Raw genomic sequence first — 18,593 nt, 5'->3', positions numbered from 1 at the left:
AAGAGATAAATGATGAAAAGGAACACATTTATAATAGCAAATTGATATTGATGTAGAAGATTTACTAAAAGCCTTTGAATGAGGGCAGTCCTGAAACACAACAAGAAAGAAGCATCTCACTTTTTCATAACACTAATATTCAAAAGTGTAAAACAATATCATGAGAAATGTATCAAAACAATTTATCAAATTCGAACAAAATCAGAAACTTGAAAACAAATTATAATTTTTAATTAGAACAACCTTATAGAAAATAACTTGAGAGTTTACCATTCAATCGTGTTTTCAAAGATCCATTAACATTCGATATATAACCAATAAATTGAATGTTTGGTGTCGATTGCTAGCCTATTCTAATCAGTAGATCTAAAACCCTCTAAAGAATTCTGATCCCTGATAATCAAATGCATAAATCTCAAAAAATAACTTCTGAAAAATTTATTGACAAAAGATTATAGACAGAAAGATAAGATGAGACATAGGTAGTAGTAGGTAGAAGATGATGACCAAGCCTCGATTCAAATAAGAAATTTAGAGGATCATTATTGGCTTGGCAGAGTAACGTATGATTAGTTCATAGAAAAAATAATTAATCAATCATTTTTACCTGTCAATTGATCCAATACATTCTTTGATGATATTATCACAACTGCAATCTTTTTGAAAGAACCCTTTAAATTAAAAAAATTATATTTTCTTTTCTCTTTATGTTCAAATTTTTACTCAAAATTTTAGACTACAAACTTTACCTTGATCTTCATTAGTAGTTCGTAATCAGACATTTCGAGCCACACACTTCACCTTAGTATTGATCCAACTAGATTATCGTTTCTTGAATTTATTTAAATAGTTTCACCCGGTACGTGGTATGTGCATTCTGAGACCTTCACTATTATTGTAATACAAAAATTCCTCATACCGCTACTTACACAATGTTCTTGGAGATTTCTGAAAATCTTCTTTTAGTTGTCTTGAATGTTTTGCATAATCAAGCACAAAATGGCAGTTTGTTCGAATTCTGATCTTTTCTCAAATATTGTTTTTTATTTAATACTAATGCAAAATTTAAATTTAATAAGAATATACAAAATATACAAGTTTATTTATGAATTAGTGATAAATATAAGTAATTTAATATTATTTATAAACATTAAAATAATATTTAGAAAATAATTTATATGCTAAATATAAAAAATATATAAGTAAAAAACTAAAAACTTTAAAACAAAATTACATTTTGAATAGATTTAATACAAATTTAAATTTAATGAAAATAGATTTCATGCAAAATTTAATTTATATTAGAATAAATAGAAATAATACAATATTTATATAGTTTAATGCAAAATATAAAATTTTGTTTATGAATTAACGATAAATATAAGTTGAATTCAAAATTATATAAAATATTTAAGAATAAATAATATTCTTAATATAAGAAATATAGATGTAAAAATCTAAATCAAATTTAATACAAAATATATTTTTAATATGCTTAATCTAAATTTAAATTTTATATAAGTAAGTTTAATACAAAATTTAAATTATATTAGATTAAATAAAAAAGGCAATTTTAATATGATTAATAATAATGCAAAATATAAAAATTTGTTTATGAATTAATAATAAATATAAGTTTAATTAAAAATTAAAAATTATTTATAAATACTATAAGATTATTTTAAAAATAAATAATATTCTTATATAATATAATAAATATATAAGTATAAAACTAAACAAAATATAATTCAAAATATGTTTTTTAAAAAATTTAATACAAATTCAAATTTAATGAAAATCAGTTTAATACAAAATTTAAATTTTATTTAAATTGAATTAAATTATATTTGATTAAATAGAAAGAAAATGTAATTTTAATAAATTTAATAAAAGAAAATTTAATTTTATAAAAATATAAAAGTGTTTTTTTGAATTAATGATTTAAAATAACTTTTATTGAAAATTAAAAATTACTTATAAACATTACAAAATATTTAAAAAAAAAAAAACTATAATTTAAAATTATTTATAAACATTATAAGATATTTAAAAAACAATTAATATTCTTAATATAAGAAATAAATAAGTAAAAAATTAAATTAAATAAAATGTAAAATTTATTTTTAATAAGTTTAATACAAATATTAAATTTATATTATATTATATTAATAAGAAAAAAATATAATTATAAAAATATTAATATAAATTTAAATTATATTATATTTATAGAAAAAATGCAATTTTAATATGTTTAATACATATATAAATTTAATTAAATATATTTAATGTAAAATATAAAATTTATTTATAAATTAATAATAAATTTAAATTTAAGTCAAAATTTTAAATTATTTATAACGATTATAAGATTAATTTAAAAAGAAATATTATTTATAATAAAAGAAATATAAAAGTAAAAAAACTAAATAAAATTGAATGCAAAATATGTTTTAAATAGGTTTAATGTAAAATTAAATTTAATAAAAAATAAGTTTAATTTAAAATTATATTATATTAGATTAAATTAAAAAAAAAATTAATTTTCATAAGTTTAATACAAATTTAAATTTAATGAAAAATATATTTAATGCAAGATATAAAAGTTTTTTTTATGAATTAATAACAAAAATAAGTTTAATTCAAAATTTAAAATTAATTATAAATATAATAAGAATATTAATTAAGAAATATATAAGTATAAAACGAAACAAAATTTAATACAAAATATGTTAAATGTAACTTAAAATTTAATAAAAGTAAGTTAAATGCAAATTAAATAGAAAACATATGAGTTGAATACAAATTTAAATTTTGTAAAAATATATTTAATAAAAAAATAAAATTTAATAAGAAATTATATTTATATAAAAAATAAAATTTTTAAAAATTTAATAATATTTTTAGCATTTACACAGTTAAACTTAGTATATGATATATGTTTATTTATTTTTAAATAAACATGGATTATTTAAATTCTAATTCTAATACATTTTAAAATCTATAATGCATAAAAAAAATGACTTTCAAAAACAAACCTATCATGCTCTAAAATAGAAATATAATAATATAAATTTAAGTAGGATGAAAATAACTTACTTGAACTCATAAACGGTGATATACAATGAAGGAATCCTGCAATTAAAATATATTGTATAGGGTTAATTAAACAATTATATAAAATAAACACAATAAAAAGATAAATAAATTATTATACATGTATGGACCAATAAGCATCTCTACCCATGGCAACAAAATCCGATATATTTATGTCTCTCATTTGATTCAACTTCATAATTTGAGATTAATCCTATTTAATATATAAAACATAAAGGTGTCAATAGTTGTATATTAAAAAGAGTAACTAAATATATATACAACAAGTTACAACCATTCAATAGAATGTCTATTGAATATAAAAAAATTATGTCAATGCAATAATAGAGAGATCAGTTTAGTTCATTCCACTACATATTTTACACGTTTTTCGCATTAAGATTTTCTAGTGCTTTTGAAACAAGTTCCAAAAGAATTATAAAATTAAAATAATTAAAACTCTATAAATATAGAGAGAGCATCACATAACCAAGTTAAGCTTACATTATTCAATTTCAGTAAAATGCTCTACCCCGCTCAAATCCAGAAGTCCAACCACTAGCACCAGATTGCCTCTCCAAAGACAACCAAAGAATTTGGATTACCATGATTTATTTTGTGTTGAACAAATTTGTCAGGTCAACCATTAGCTTCCTTAGGGCCAACTCTCTAAATAATTTGAGAGTTATTCCAATATCCCTCCAATTCATGGAATCTCTCAAGGTGAGGGTATCTAACTTTGACATATTCATCAATATTACCTGACAAGTAACATGCTAAATATGAATTTGTGAATAATTAAAATGCATAGAAATTGTAAAATATAAAACCTAGATAGAACTATAGTTTGGATAAACCATGACACATTATGCTTGTATGCTAAAAATAGGAAAACTAAAAGGAAATATATTAATAGTTTCAAAATTTAGATTTCATAGAGAATATGGAGCACAACTTATGCATTAATGAATTCTTTGCTTTTATTGATAAAAAAAATGTCTAGCCCATGATTCATGTTGTTATGATCACGTATACTATGTTGTTTGTCACCTTGTGCCAAGCCTAAAACTAGAAGAGGCAAATGATGAAAATGAACTCACTACTAATAGCAAATTGATGTAGAAGATTTTGTAAAACCCTTTGAAGTAAGACAGTCCTGAAACACAATAAGAAAGAAACAATTCACTTTTTTATCACACTAATATTCAAAAGTGTAAAACAATATTGTGAGAAATGTATCAAAATAAATTATCAAATTTGAACAAAATCAGAAACTTGAAAATAAATTTAAAATTTTAATTATGTCTACTTTACCTTATAGAAAATAAATTGAGAATACAGAAGCCTTCATATGGAAAGCTTACCATTCAATTGTGTTTTCAAATGTCCATTAACATTCAATATATAGCCAATAACTTGAACGTTTGGTGTCGGTTGTTGTATAACTAAAATCCTCTAAGGAATTTTGACCCTTGATAATCAAATGCATAAGTGTCAAGAAATAACTTCAAAAATGTTTATTGACAAAAAATTATAGACGGAATGATAAGATAAGACATGGGTAATTGTAGGTAGAAGATGATGATCAAATAAAAAATTTAGAGGATCATTATTGGCTTGGTAAATGTTACCATCAGAAGTAACGATTAATTAGTTCATAGAAAAAATAATCAATCAATAATTTTTACTTGTCAATCGATCCAATACATTCTTTGATGACATTATCACAGTTGTAATCTCTTTCAAAGAACCCTGTAAATTAAAAAAAATATATTTTCTTCTCTTTATGTTTAAATTTTTACTCAAAATTTTAGACAACAAATTTTACCTTGATCTTCATTAGTAGTTCGTAACCAGACATTTTGAGCCACACACTTCACCTTAGTATTGATCCAACTAGATTATCGTTTCTTGAATTTATTTAAATAGTTTCACCCGGTATGTGGTATGTACATTCTGAGACCTTCACTATTATTGTAATGCAAAAATTCCTCATACCTCTACTTACACAATGTTCTTGGAGATTTCCGAAAAATCTTCTTTTAGTTGTCTTGAATTTTTTGCATAACGACAATGTGTTCGAATTCAGATTTTTTCTCAAATATTACTTTTTTATTTAATACTAATGCAAAATTTAAATTTAATAAGAATATAAAAAAATATACAAGTTAGTTTATGAATTAGTGATAAATATAAGTAATTTTAAATTATTTATAAACATTAAAATAATATTTAGAAAAATAATTTATATTCTTAATATAAAAAATATATAAGTAAAAAACTAAAAACTTTAATACAAAAATACGTTTGAATAGATTTAATACAAATTTAAATTTAATGAAAATAAATTTCATGCAAAATTTAAATTATATTAGAAAAAAATAGAAATAATACAATATTTATATAGTTTAATGCAAAATAGAAAGGTTTGTTTATAAATTAATGATAAATATAAGTTCAATTCAAAATTATTTATAAACATAATAAGAATATTTAAGAATACATAATATTCCTAATATAAGAAATATATATGTAAAAATATAAATATAATTTAATACAAAATATATTTTTAATAAGCTTAATCTAAATTTAAATTTTATAAAAGTAAGTTTAATACAAAATTTAAATTATATTAAATTAAATGAAAAAATGTAATTTGAATATGATTAATAATAATGTAAAATATAAAAATTTTTTTATGAATTAATAATAAATATAAGTTTAATTAAAAATTAAATATTATTTATAAATATTATAAGAATATTTTAAAAATAAATAATATTCTTATATAATATAATAAATATATAAGTAAAAAACTAAACAAAATATAATTCAAAATATGTTTTTTATAAAACTTAATACAAATTCAAATTTATTGAAAATCAGTTTAATACAAAATTTAAATTTAATTTAAATTTAATTTAAATTTAATTTAAATGATATTTTATTAAATAAAAAAAAATTAATTTTAATAAATTTAATAAAAGAACATTTAATTTTATAAAAATATAAAAGTGTTTTTTTTTAATTAATGATTTAAAATAACTTTTATTGAACATTAAAAATTATTTATAAACATTAAAAAATATTTTTTTTTAAAAAAACATTAATTTAAAATTTAAAATTATTTATTAACATTATAAGATATGAGTTTAATACAAATTTAAATTTAATAAAAATAAATTTAATAAAAAATAAAATTTATATAAAAAATAATATTTTAAAAAGTTTAATAATATTTTTAACATTTACAAAGTTAAACTTAGTACATGATATATGTTTATTTATTTTCAAATAAATATGGATGATTTAAATTCGAATTCTAATAATTTTTAAAATCTATAATGCATAAAAAAAATGAATTTCAAAAACAAACATATCAGGCTCTAAAATAAAAATATGATAATATAAATTTAAGTAGGATGAAAATAACTTACTTATCTCATAAACTGTGATATACAAAGAAGGAATCCTGCAATTAAAATATATTGTATAGTGTTAATTAAACAATTATATATAATAAACACAATAAAAAGATAAATAAATTATTATACATGTATGGACCAATAAGCAACTCTACTCCATGGCAACAATATACGATATATTTATGTCTATCATTTGATTCACCTTCATAATTTGAGATTAATCCTATTAAACATATAAAACATAAAGGTGTCAATAGTTGTATATTAAAAAGAGGAACTAAATATATATACAACAAGTTACAACCATTCAATAGAATGCGAATATAAAAAAAAACTCATATCAATGCAATAATAGAGAGATCAGTTTAGTTCATTACACTAGATATTTTACACGTTTTTCGCATTAAGATTTTCTAGTGCTTTTGAAACAAGTTCCAAAAGAATTATAAAATTAAAATAATTAAAACTCTATAAATATAGAGAGAGCATCACGTAATCAAGTTAAGCTTACATCATTAAATTTCCGTCAATTGCTCTACCCGCTCAAATCCAGAAGTCCAACCACTAGCACCAGATTGCCTCTCTAAAGAATTTGGATTACCGTGATCTATTTTGTGTTGAACAAATTTATCAGGTCAACCATTAGCTGCCTTAGGGCCAACTCGCTAAATAATTTGAGAGTTATTCCAATATCCCTCCAATTCATAGAATCTCTCAAGGTGAGGGTATCTAGCTTTGACATCTCCATCAATATTACTTGACAAGTGACATACTACATATGAATTTGTAAATAATTAAAAGGCATAGAAATTGTAAAATATAAAACCTAGATAGAACTATAGTTTGGATGAACCATGACACATTATGCTTGTATTCTAAAAGTAGGAAAACTAAAAGGAAATATATTAATAGTTTCAAAATTTAGATTTCATAGAGAATATGGAGCACAACAAGTACATTTATGAATTCTTTGTTTGTATTGATAAAGAAGTGTCTAGCCCATGATTCATGTTGTTAATCACGTATACTTTGTTGTTTGTCACCTTGTGCCAAGCCTAAAACTAGAAGAGGCAAATGATGATAATGAACTCACTGCTAATAGCAATTTGATATAGAAGATTTATTAAAACCCTTTGAAGTAGGGCAGTCCTCAAACATAATAAGAAAGAAACAATTCACTTTTTAATCACACTAATATTCAAAAGTGTAAAACAATATTGTGAGAAACGTATCAAAACAAATTATCAAATTTGAAGAAAATCAAAAACTTGAAAACAAATTTAAAATTTTAATTAGGTCTATATTACCTTATAGAAAATAAATTGAGAATACAAAAGCCTTCATATGGAAAGCTTACCATTCAATCGTGTTTTTAAATGTCCATTAACATTCGATATATAGTCAATAACTTGAACGTTTGGTGTCGGTTGCTGTAGAGCTAAAACCCTCTAACGAATTTTTATCCCTGATAATCAAATGCATAAGTGTCAAGAAATAACTTCAAAAATGTTTATTGACAAAAGATTATAGACAGAATATAAAGATGAGACATGAGTAGTAGTAGGTAGAAGATGATCAAATAAAAAAATTAGAGGATCATTATTGGCTTGGTAGAAGTTACCATCAAATGTAACGGTTGATTAGTTCATAAAAAAAAAAATCAATCAACAATTGTAACCTGTCAATCGATCCAATACATTCTTTGATGACATTATCACAGCTGTAATCTCTTTCAAAGAACCCTGTAAATTAAAAAAAAAACTATATTTTCTTCTTTTTATGTTCAAATTTTTACTCAAAATTTTAGACAACAAATTTTACCTTGATCTTCATTAGTAGTTAGTAACCAGACATTTCGAGCCACACACTTCACCTTAGTATTGATCCAACTAGATTATCGTTTCTTGAATTTATTTAAATAGTTTCACCCGGTACGTGATATGTGGATTCTGAGACCTTCACTATTATTGTCATACAAAAATTCTTCATACCTCTACTTACACAATGTTATTCGAGATTTCTGAAAAATCTTCTTTTAGTTGTCTTGAATTTTTCACATAATGGCAGTGTGTTCAAATTCAGATCTTTTCTCAAATATTGCTTTTTTATTTAATACTAATGCAAAATTTAAATTTAATAAGAATATACAAAATATAAAAGTTAGTTTATGAATGAGTGATAAATATAAGTAATTTTAAATTATTTATAAACATTAAAATAATGTTTAGAAAAATAATTTATATTCTTAATATAAAAAAAATATATAAGTAAAAAACTAAAAACTTTAATAAAAAATACGATTTGAATAGATTTAATACAAATTTAAATTTAATGAAAATAGATTTCATGCAAAATTTAAATTATATTAGAATATATAGAAATAATACAATATTTATATAGTTCAAAATAGTAAAATTTGTTTATGAATTAATGATAATTATAAGTTGAATTCAAAATTATTTATAAACATAATAAGAATATTTAAGAATAAATAATATTCTTAATATAAGAAATATATATATATATATATATATATATATATATATATATATATATATATATATATATATAAATCTAAATATAATTTAATACAAAATATATTTTTAATAAGCTTAATCTAAATTTAAATTTAAATTTTATAAAAGTAAGTTTAATACAAAATTTAAATTATATAAGATTAAATGAAAATAAATGCAATTTTAATATGATTAATAATAATGTAAAATATAAAAATTTGTTTATGAATTAATAATAAATATAAGTTTAATTAAAAATTAAAAATTATTTATAAATATTATAAGAATATTTTAAAAATAAATAATATTCTTATATAATATAATAAATATATAAGTAAAAATCTAAACAAAATATAATTAAAATTTAATGAAAATCAGTTTAATACAAAATTTAAATTTAATTTAAATTAAAATTATATTTGATTAAATAGAAAAAAAAAATGTAATTTAATAAATTTAATAAAAGAAAAATTAATTTTATAAAAATATAAAAGTGTTTTTTTGAATTAATGATTTAAAATAACTTTAATTGAAAATTAAAAAAAAGTTTTAAACATTAAAAAATATTTTTAAAAAAACTTTAATTTAAAATTTAAAATTATTTATAAACATTATAAGATATTTAAAAAACAATTAATATTCTTAATATAAGAAATAAATAAGAAAAAAAAAACTAAATTAAATAAAATATAAAATTTATTTTTAATAAGTCTAATACAAATATTAAATTTAAATTTTATTATATTAAAAATAAAAAAAATATAATTATAAAAAGCTTTATATAAATATAAATATAAATTATATTATATTTATAGAAAAATGCAATTTTAATATGTTTAATACATAAATAAATTTAATTAAATATATTTAATGTAAAATATAAAATTTATTTATGAATTAATAAAATTTAATACAAAATATGTTAAATGTAACTTTAAAATTTAATAAAAGTAAGATAAATTCAAATTAAATAAAAAACATGTCTTTTGTATTAGTTGAATACAAATTTACATTTAATAAAAAATATATTTAATAAGAAATTATATTTATATAAAAAATAATATTTTAATAAATTTAATAATATTTTTAACATTTACAAAGTTAAACTTAGTATAAGATATATGTTTATTTATTTTCAAATAAACCTGGATTATTTAAATTCGAATTCTAATAATTTTTAAAATCATAAAAAAAATACTCATTCATTTAAAAACAAACCTACCATGCTCGATAATAGAAATATGTTAATATAAATTAAATATGATAAAAATAACTTACTTGAACTAATAAACGGTATAATGAAGGAATCATACAAATCATACAACTGCTTCCACACACTGATTCAGCCTTCAGCTTTCACACACTCATTCAGTACCTAAAAATACAATATTCAACACTTAAGAATGAAAGTAAGTTTAGATAAACTTTAAAAACTAAATCAAAAATATAATTTTCCAGACTATTTGAAAGAAAGAAACATGTATGTTGTTGCAATCTTTCATTCATTGAAAAATTGTCAATTGGTAATATCATTTTCTGGATCATAATTCAGATTATTTTCTAGATCACTATCGAGATTATAGTGTAATTTTCTTTTTGATTTGGTGTTAAGATTATTTTTTAAATCAAGAACTGGATTAAAATATGAATTTTAGCTTCATTTGATATAGAGATCATTGTGAATTTAATGAAATATAGATTTTTATGGATCATTATCCAAATTTAAAAAATACATAACAAACAGCATATTAAGTGATAAACACTAACTCATCATAAACTAGTTGATAGCCGTATAAGAAAGAAGATTTTTTTAAGTTTAGGCTTGTTTTGGAAAATTTAAGAACTTAATCTGACTTCTTGTTTGAAAACAAATTCGGGTCTTCTGATCAGAGATTTTAAATAAATTAGACTAAATAACACAATGGTGTTTTAGAGGTCTTCTTCCAAACAAGGTGTTACTAATATAGGTAAAACAGAGATTATATGCGAAAAAAACTCTTAATACATTTTGTATAAGAAAACCAATTGTGTATCGTACCTTTTCCTTCTCCGATAATTCAATATGATCGAACTTGGGATCAGTTGACATTGCAGCCTCTCTGTAGCTATTGATGCAATACACAAGCTGGTCTATCACTGAACCCCTCTCTGTATGTACCATGTGGCGCTCTTCTATAGGATCACCTTGCTACAAATTTGGTTTTTGAAGTTAGGCCAACAGAAATTCCTTCAAATTCAGAAGATAGAGAGTATTGAAAATAGTACCTTCTTGAGTTCATCAAGTTTATCAACGTATACTCCGTTAATCTCATCTTCCCCATCTTCATACAGCCAATCCTCTACTTCTTCTAGTTTGACAGTGAATCCTTCTCGTCTTCTCTGTTCATGAATGAGTTTGAGAGCTTTATTTATAATGAACAAATAAAAATTACAATGTATTATTGATTCTAACCGAAATTATTAAGAAACAGAGTGGCCATAGCACATGCCGCCATGTTTGTCCAACCGCCAAACCTGAAATTCTACATTGGAGAAGAAAACATTGATAAGTATATAATAGAAAAAACACAAGTTAATGATTAAAGAACAATAAATACTAACCTTAATCTTAAATGATGAACCCGAAGAGGGTACAAGACCCCTAAACCCAATATCATAAGCAGTACTTCCATCAGCCTTAAACAATCCGAAATTCCTCTCAGAAGTAGGACCCGGTTTCAGATTCTCATTAAACAATGCGAAAACATATCCCTTCACAGTTCTCTTCGGCCTATAAGGAGTACCCTTCTTCTTCAACAATCTCTTTCGTAGATTTTTATTATAAGTCCTAGCATTCTTCTCAGCTTCATTCGCATCACCTTTAGAAGCCCACCCTGTTTCTGAAACAATCCTCTCTGTTTTCCCAAAACCCGCCTTCTCCAGGTTCCAGATGAACATGGTATGCAAGGAACATCATTTGCCAAACTTCCGACAACAAATAAACAAAGAAACTGAAACAATCAAACACAGACTAACGAATGACCTGCTTCATCCCCAACCGTAATGATGATGGCGATTTTCACGGAACTTGGATCGTCGGTCGGTCGACGAAGTCGGCTGTTGGTTGCCAAGCAAGCCCAATGAAGAAGGAGAGAGTTCATCTTATAGATAGGTTTTAGATTTCCTTAAGATTTAGGTTTTAGGTTTTAATTGTCTTGGCTTTTGGGTTTAAATATACTTTTTAATTTTGGAATTTTCTGTTAAGATTTTTTCTTTTAATTGTCTTGGTTTTTTGGTTTAGATTTATTTTTTAATTTTAGGAATTTTCTGTTAAAATTTTCTTTTAATTGTATTGGTTTTTGGGTTTAGATTTATTTTTTAATTTAGAATTTTCTGTTAAGATTTTCTTTTAATTGTCTTGGTTTTTGGATTTAGATTTATTTTTAATTTTAGGAATTTTCTGTTAAGATTTTCTTTTAATTGTCTTGGTTTTTGGGTTTAGATTTATTTTTTAATCTGTTAAGAATTTCTTTTAATTGTCTTGGTTGTTGAGAAATTTTTGTTCTAAAAAGTTGTTTGAGAATCTTTCTCCAATATCTTTCCTCAATCTCATTCAATCAAATTTAAAATTTAAAACTTAACATTTTATTAAATTGATACAAAATATTATATATGAGTTTTTATTATAATTTCAATTTTTTAGATTAAGTTATATAATATTAATAATTTAATATATATAGGTATAATTTTATTTTTTTATATAATGAAAAATAATACAAAAAAATATAATTAAAATATTTTAAAAATTTCTTGTATCAAATTTTAAATTGTTTTATTATTATATATTATATGATAAATCTTTGAAAAATATTTAAACATAATAAATATATATATATATAATTAAATAAGTGTTATTTTATAAATAAACATAATTGAATCAAAATACTAAAAACAACAATACATTCTCTCATATTCTTACTCTCTCATATTTTTACACATATTTGTTATCAATATTGTCAATTTAGTTATATTCTCTTTGAAATATACATTATTAACAATTCATCTTTTATATATATATATATATATATATATATATATATATATATATATATATATATATATATATATATATATATATATCACCATTGTCTATTTTGTATTTTAGTCTTATAAGTTATAACACAAACATTTTAATTTCTATATCAATTGTTATTACTAAATTTAATATATATATATATATATATAATAATTTTTTACTATTTTGGAGGCACGAAAAAGGAGGTATTATTGATTGACGAAGATTTGAATCTGATATGACTGGTATTACTAGCCTTTTTCTATTAAAGAAATTTTGATTATTGAAAAGAAAAATCTAATTTAATTTGTTTTTGTTTTCACTCTACCAAGAGGGTCACGTTTATATTTTATGACTTGTTGGTTTATAGCTTGTTCATCATTATTTATTATTATATTAAAAATCATTAGGTACAAATTTATATCTTATGTCGAAGTTGTAGTTTTATCCCGTTTTTATATAAAGACTGAAACTCGTGATTTTACGAACAAAATTTGGGTGATTTATCACTGAACTAATTACGTCATTAATAGTTTAAGCGATAAGAATAATTCTTAAGACTTATGAGATCAAATATTACGGTTTAAAATAAAAATAAAAAAATTGATTACATATCATTTTTAAGAAAGAGAATTCATTTGAAGTTGTTTCATAAGGAAGTTTATTCTGTACTAGTAAAATACCTACGTTGTACGGGAAAAAATATAAATGAAATTTTTATATGATATTTAATTCAATATGTTTATATATAATAAAAGAAAATATTTATATAAAATTAATAATAAAATAATATATATTTATATTAAAAGAATATATATATACATATATGAACTTACAATATTTTAATTTTTTATAAACGAACTTATATGTACTAAATATTCTTATATAAATATAAACATGAACTTATACTATTTTAATTTCTTTATGAATTTTATAAGTTTTGTTCTTTTCAATTTAAAGAATAAAATTTTTTAATATAAATTTAGTGGTGTTCTTCAAAATGTGTTCATAACAATCATTAAAAGATACTAAATCGTTGGAATAAGCTAAATTTAACCTCTTCAACAAAAATGGTGTAACCCTCCTTTACACCAAGTTTAGACAAAGACTTCTATACCCACCTGCTTTTAAGATGTGCTGAAATCTTCTTTTTAAATCTATGTAATTGTAATGAAAAGTGATCAGTTATGTTTACATGTTGTGTAGATTAAAGTTAAGATTTTAATTCCATTTAGGTCATCTGGTCCAGATCGTCCATTAGAGTCATTCCATGTCATCTCCATCTGCAAAATGTGTTTTCATGACTCAATCATTAAGAAGATACAAAATCGTTGGAAGAAGAAAAAGAAAAACCTAAATTTAACCTCTCCAACAAAACGGTGTTACCTCCTTTACACCAAAATTTAGACAGAGACTTATATACTCCACGTACTTCCAATACGTGCTGAAATCTGATACAACTAAAATCATTTCATAACACACTCTTCACAATTAACTACATTATAACTGTCACTTTATTCTCGTCACTATATTTAACCCTAATACCTTTCTCTTTTGTATCAAAATCTTCTTTCTGAATCTATGCAACTGTAATGAAAAGTGGTCAGTTATACAATTATCAATTCAAGCTTAGTAATGAAAAGAGAATCCAACATAAAAAATAAAGGGTTTATGTTTTGTATCATCGTCACAACCAAAAATATGTTTATAGGTTCATTCATAAACACTTTTGCATTATACTTCTGAAAAAACGTTAATAAATTTATGGATACAAAAAGATGTATTTGTCTGAGATACAATGAAAATAGAAACCTCCCACTCTGAAAGAGAGTAATATTTGAAAACAAATTTGTATCTAATATGATACTTCAAATATTCTAGAGACATTAAGATTTCTTTTAAAAAAGGTAAGACCTTGATTTATATTGTTTGTCTTTGAGCAATATGAGTTTATAAGCTGCATATATCACTTCTAGGGTATCATTTCCCGTGACAACACTCATACAAAAACATTTAATACCACGTCCTTTAAAATTTCCTTGAATGATACCCATTTTTCATGTATTTCTGGATGATCCATTTTGTTATAAACTACCAAACATGTTTCTGAATTAGTTAGTTAAAAAGTTGAACTTATATTAATGTTAAAACGTCCCGCAATTATCAAATTTGGTGTTGAATTTAAAATACAAACTCTTTGTAGCCTAGTTGGTTAAAGAGTTATACTTGTTTTGTTAGGTTGCAAGTTCGAAACATACCTTTAGCATTTTTAATTTTATTTTTAACCGTTTTAAATTTAAAGGCGGGTCAACCAATAATCTGACCCAAGTATCCAAATTAACCACAACTCTCGACCCGGTAATCCGGACACTTTAAAAATTAAGCATTATTATATATTTATAGACTAGCATATATCCCGTGCATTTGCACGATTAATAATATAAAAAACCGTGAAAAAAATATTACGGTAAAATTTTTATGGGCGGGTCAATCCACAATCCGACCCAAGTATCCATTTACTCTCACATATATCCAAATTAACCACAACTCTCGACCCGGTAATCCGGACACTTTAAAAATTAAGCATCATTATATATATAGACTAGCATATATCTCGTGCATTTGCACGATTAATAATATAAAAAATCGTGAAAAAAATATTACGGTAAAATTTTTATGGGCGGGTCAATCCACAATCCGACCCAAGTATCCATTTACTCTCACATATATCCAAATTAACCACAACTCTCGACCCGGCAATCCGGACACTTTAAAAATTAAGCATCATTATATATATATAGATTAGTTAGTTAAAAAGTTGAACTTATATTGTTAAAATATCACGCGTTTATCAAATTTTGGATTGAATTTAAAATATAAAGTCTTATTAGCCTAGTTGGTTAAAAGGTTGTACTTGTTTTGTTAGGTTGCAAGTTCGAATCATACCTATAACATTTTTAATTTTATTTTTAACCGTTTTAAGTTTATGGGCGGGTCAACCCACAATCCGACCCAAGTATCCATTTACTCTCACATATATCCAAATTAACCACAACTCTCGACCCGACAATCCAGACACTTTAAAAATTAAGCATCATTATATATATAGATTACTGATATTATTGTTATCTGCTCTAACTCATCCTTTCGAGATAATTTAATCTAGAATATTTTTATTTTTTTTAGATTTAAAAAATATATTCTTTATTACATTATTATAATTTTAATCATCATCACTTAATTATTTTCATGTCACTTTAGAGCACTATATCCACAGGTGCATTTAAGGTGAACTTGTACTAGTTGTAATCTTTTGTTTTTGAAATATCATTGTATGTTTGGATGGGTGGAATTGGTATTGGAATCTCAATTCCAATTCCATGAGAATTGGCATTGAATTACCATTCAATTTTTATGTTTGAAAAAGTTATAAAATTATAATTCAATCTAAATTCCTATGTTTGGAAAAATTATAAAATTGTAATTCAATCTCAATTTCTATTTCTATGTTTGTAAAATAAAATATAATAAAAATAATTTTAATATATATTATCTATTTTATTAAAAGATTAATTTGACAAAACTAATTAAAATAGCTCAATGTAATAAGAGATTTTTTTAAGTTCGATTTTCATTGAAAATATATCAATTCAACGTGTTAACTTAATATATTAAAAATAAAAATATTGGTTCGACATTTTAACTTCCTAAATTCAAAAATAAAATATCGGTTCAAAATGTTAATTTATTAAATATGTTTTCACGTTTTTGGCACGTTTAACACGTTTTTGACATGTTTAATACGTTTTTAAACGTTTAACACGTTTTTCACGTTTTTGACATGTTTAACACGTTTTCTCACTAAAAACACATTTTCACACGTTTAACATGTTTTTCACATTTTAAACACATTTAACACGTTTTTGACATTTTTAATACGTTTAACATGCTTTTCACACGTTTTGACATGTTTAACACGTTTTTCACGTTTTTAACACGTTTAACACGTTTTGACATGTTTAATACGTTTTTCACACGTTTAACATGTTTTTCACGTTTTTGACACGTTTAACACGTTTTTCACGTTTTTGACATTCTAACACGTTTAACACATTTTGACACATTTAATACGTTTTTGGCACGTTTAACACATTTGACAAATTTTAATACGTTTTTGGCACATTTAACATATTTTTGACACATTTTACATGTTTTGACATGTTTAACGACGCATTTAACACGTCTTGACACTTTTGACAAATTTTATACGTTTTTGACATGTTTAACACGTTTTGGTTTGTTTAAGATACTTGTGAAACATTTAAAATTTTTTGTCCATTTAATTTATTTTTTGCTCTGTCTAATATTTCTTTGACATTATTATACGTTTTTTTTTATCCGTTTAACATATTTTTGATTTTTTGATATTATATTAATATTTTAATTACTAAATTAGTTGAAGAATGTTTCTATTATACGATTTCTTTCTGTGATTCGTGATAATCAAATTTGAGATAAATGTAAAGCTTAAAAAAATAAAAATAAAATGTAAAATTTGAAGTTACAGGCTTATCATTTAAACATTTTTTATGAAAATATTGTTTACTAGGCTAATTAGTAGACAAAATGTCTTTGAACTATTCTGCCATCGTGTAACGATTATATATTTTGCATAAAAATATTTTATTTTTCGACATAAGTCAAAATTATAGATTATAACGTTTAATCTATCCATCATAATTTTCTTAGAAGATTTCCATACGTAGATTGCACTTTCAAGTGTAAACATATTCACTTGTAGACTTAAAATCTTTCAATTAATAATATTAATATATCATTTGATAACAACATGACATTTTGTGTAGTGCAATTCATATCCTTAGTGAACTTAATCACTTTTATCGTAATTTTCAACGATAAATACAAACGGAAGACGGTGTAACTGTTTTAAGGGAAATGTGTTAAACACATGCCTCGAATCAACATTTCAATCGGTGATTTCGTTCTTCATATATTTTATTTATTTCATTTATTTATAGATCATTTTTTATATATTACTGTAATTTAATTCAAGACAATATTTCTAACACTTATTAATGTTGGTATGTAATAACTATCTTTTAATCAAGTTTATCCTAAGTTAGTTTTGATTACAAACTAATCACATTGTTCATATTTTCATGTTATTTATTATTTTGTTAAAATATTCACTCAAATTTAAAGCATTGAGGGGTGACTTTTGATATTTTATAATTCACTATTTTATCACTTAAATTAGTAGATTTATTCTGTATAAATTAGTATTGTTAACTTTGAAAAGAGAAATCTTATTAAAGGAGTGTTTACAAAATAAAATATGTTGGAATAATAAATTTGGATGTTTTCCTATACATAGGTTATATCGATGGAGGATACTTATTATTTTATTTTTTTTAGATTGTTCTTTTTTTTCAATAAATTAATTTTTATCACATAAAATTTCATTATTTAGACTTAGTGGGCTAA

The 18,593-nt window shown here is 22.3% G+C and overlaps 1 protein-coding gene across 1 annotated transcript in view; it reads right to left on the bottom strand.

Annotated features, from left to right (window-relative positions):
* Positions 1–18,593, bottom strand: part of LOC124921266 (heat shock 70 kDa protein 14-like) — a 60,457-nt gene that overhangs the window by 15,091 nt on the left and 26,773 nt on the right. The window lies entirely within an intron of this gene.

The sequence above is a fragment of the Impatiens glandulifera genome, chromosome 1, assembly GCF_907164915.1.
Source record: "Impatiens glandulifera chromosome 1, dImpGla2.1, whole genome shotgun sequence".
In the NCBI taxonomy this organism is placed as follows: domain Eukaryota; kingdom Viridiplantae; phylum Streptophyta; class Magnoliopsida; order Ericales; family Balsaminaceae; genus Impatiens; species Impatiens glandulifera.
Note: the sequence above shows the minus strand (reverse complement) of the source record. Positions and strands in the feature narration are given on the sequence as shown.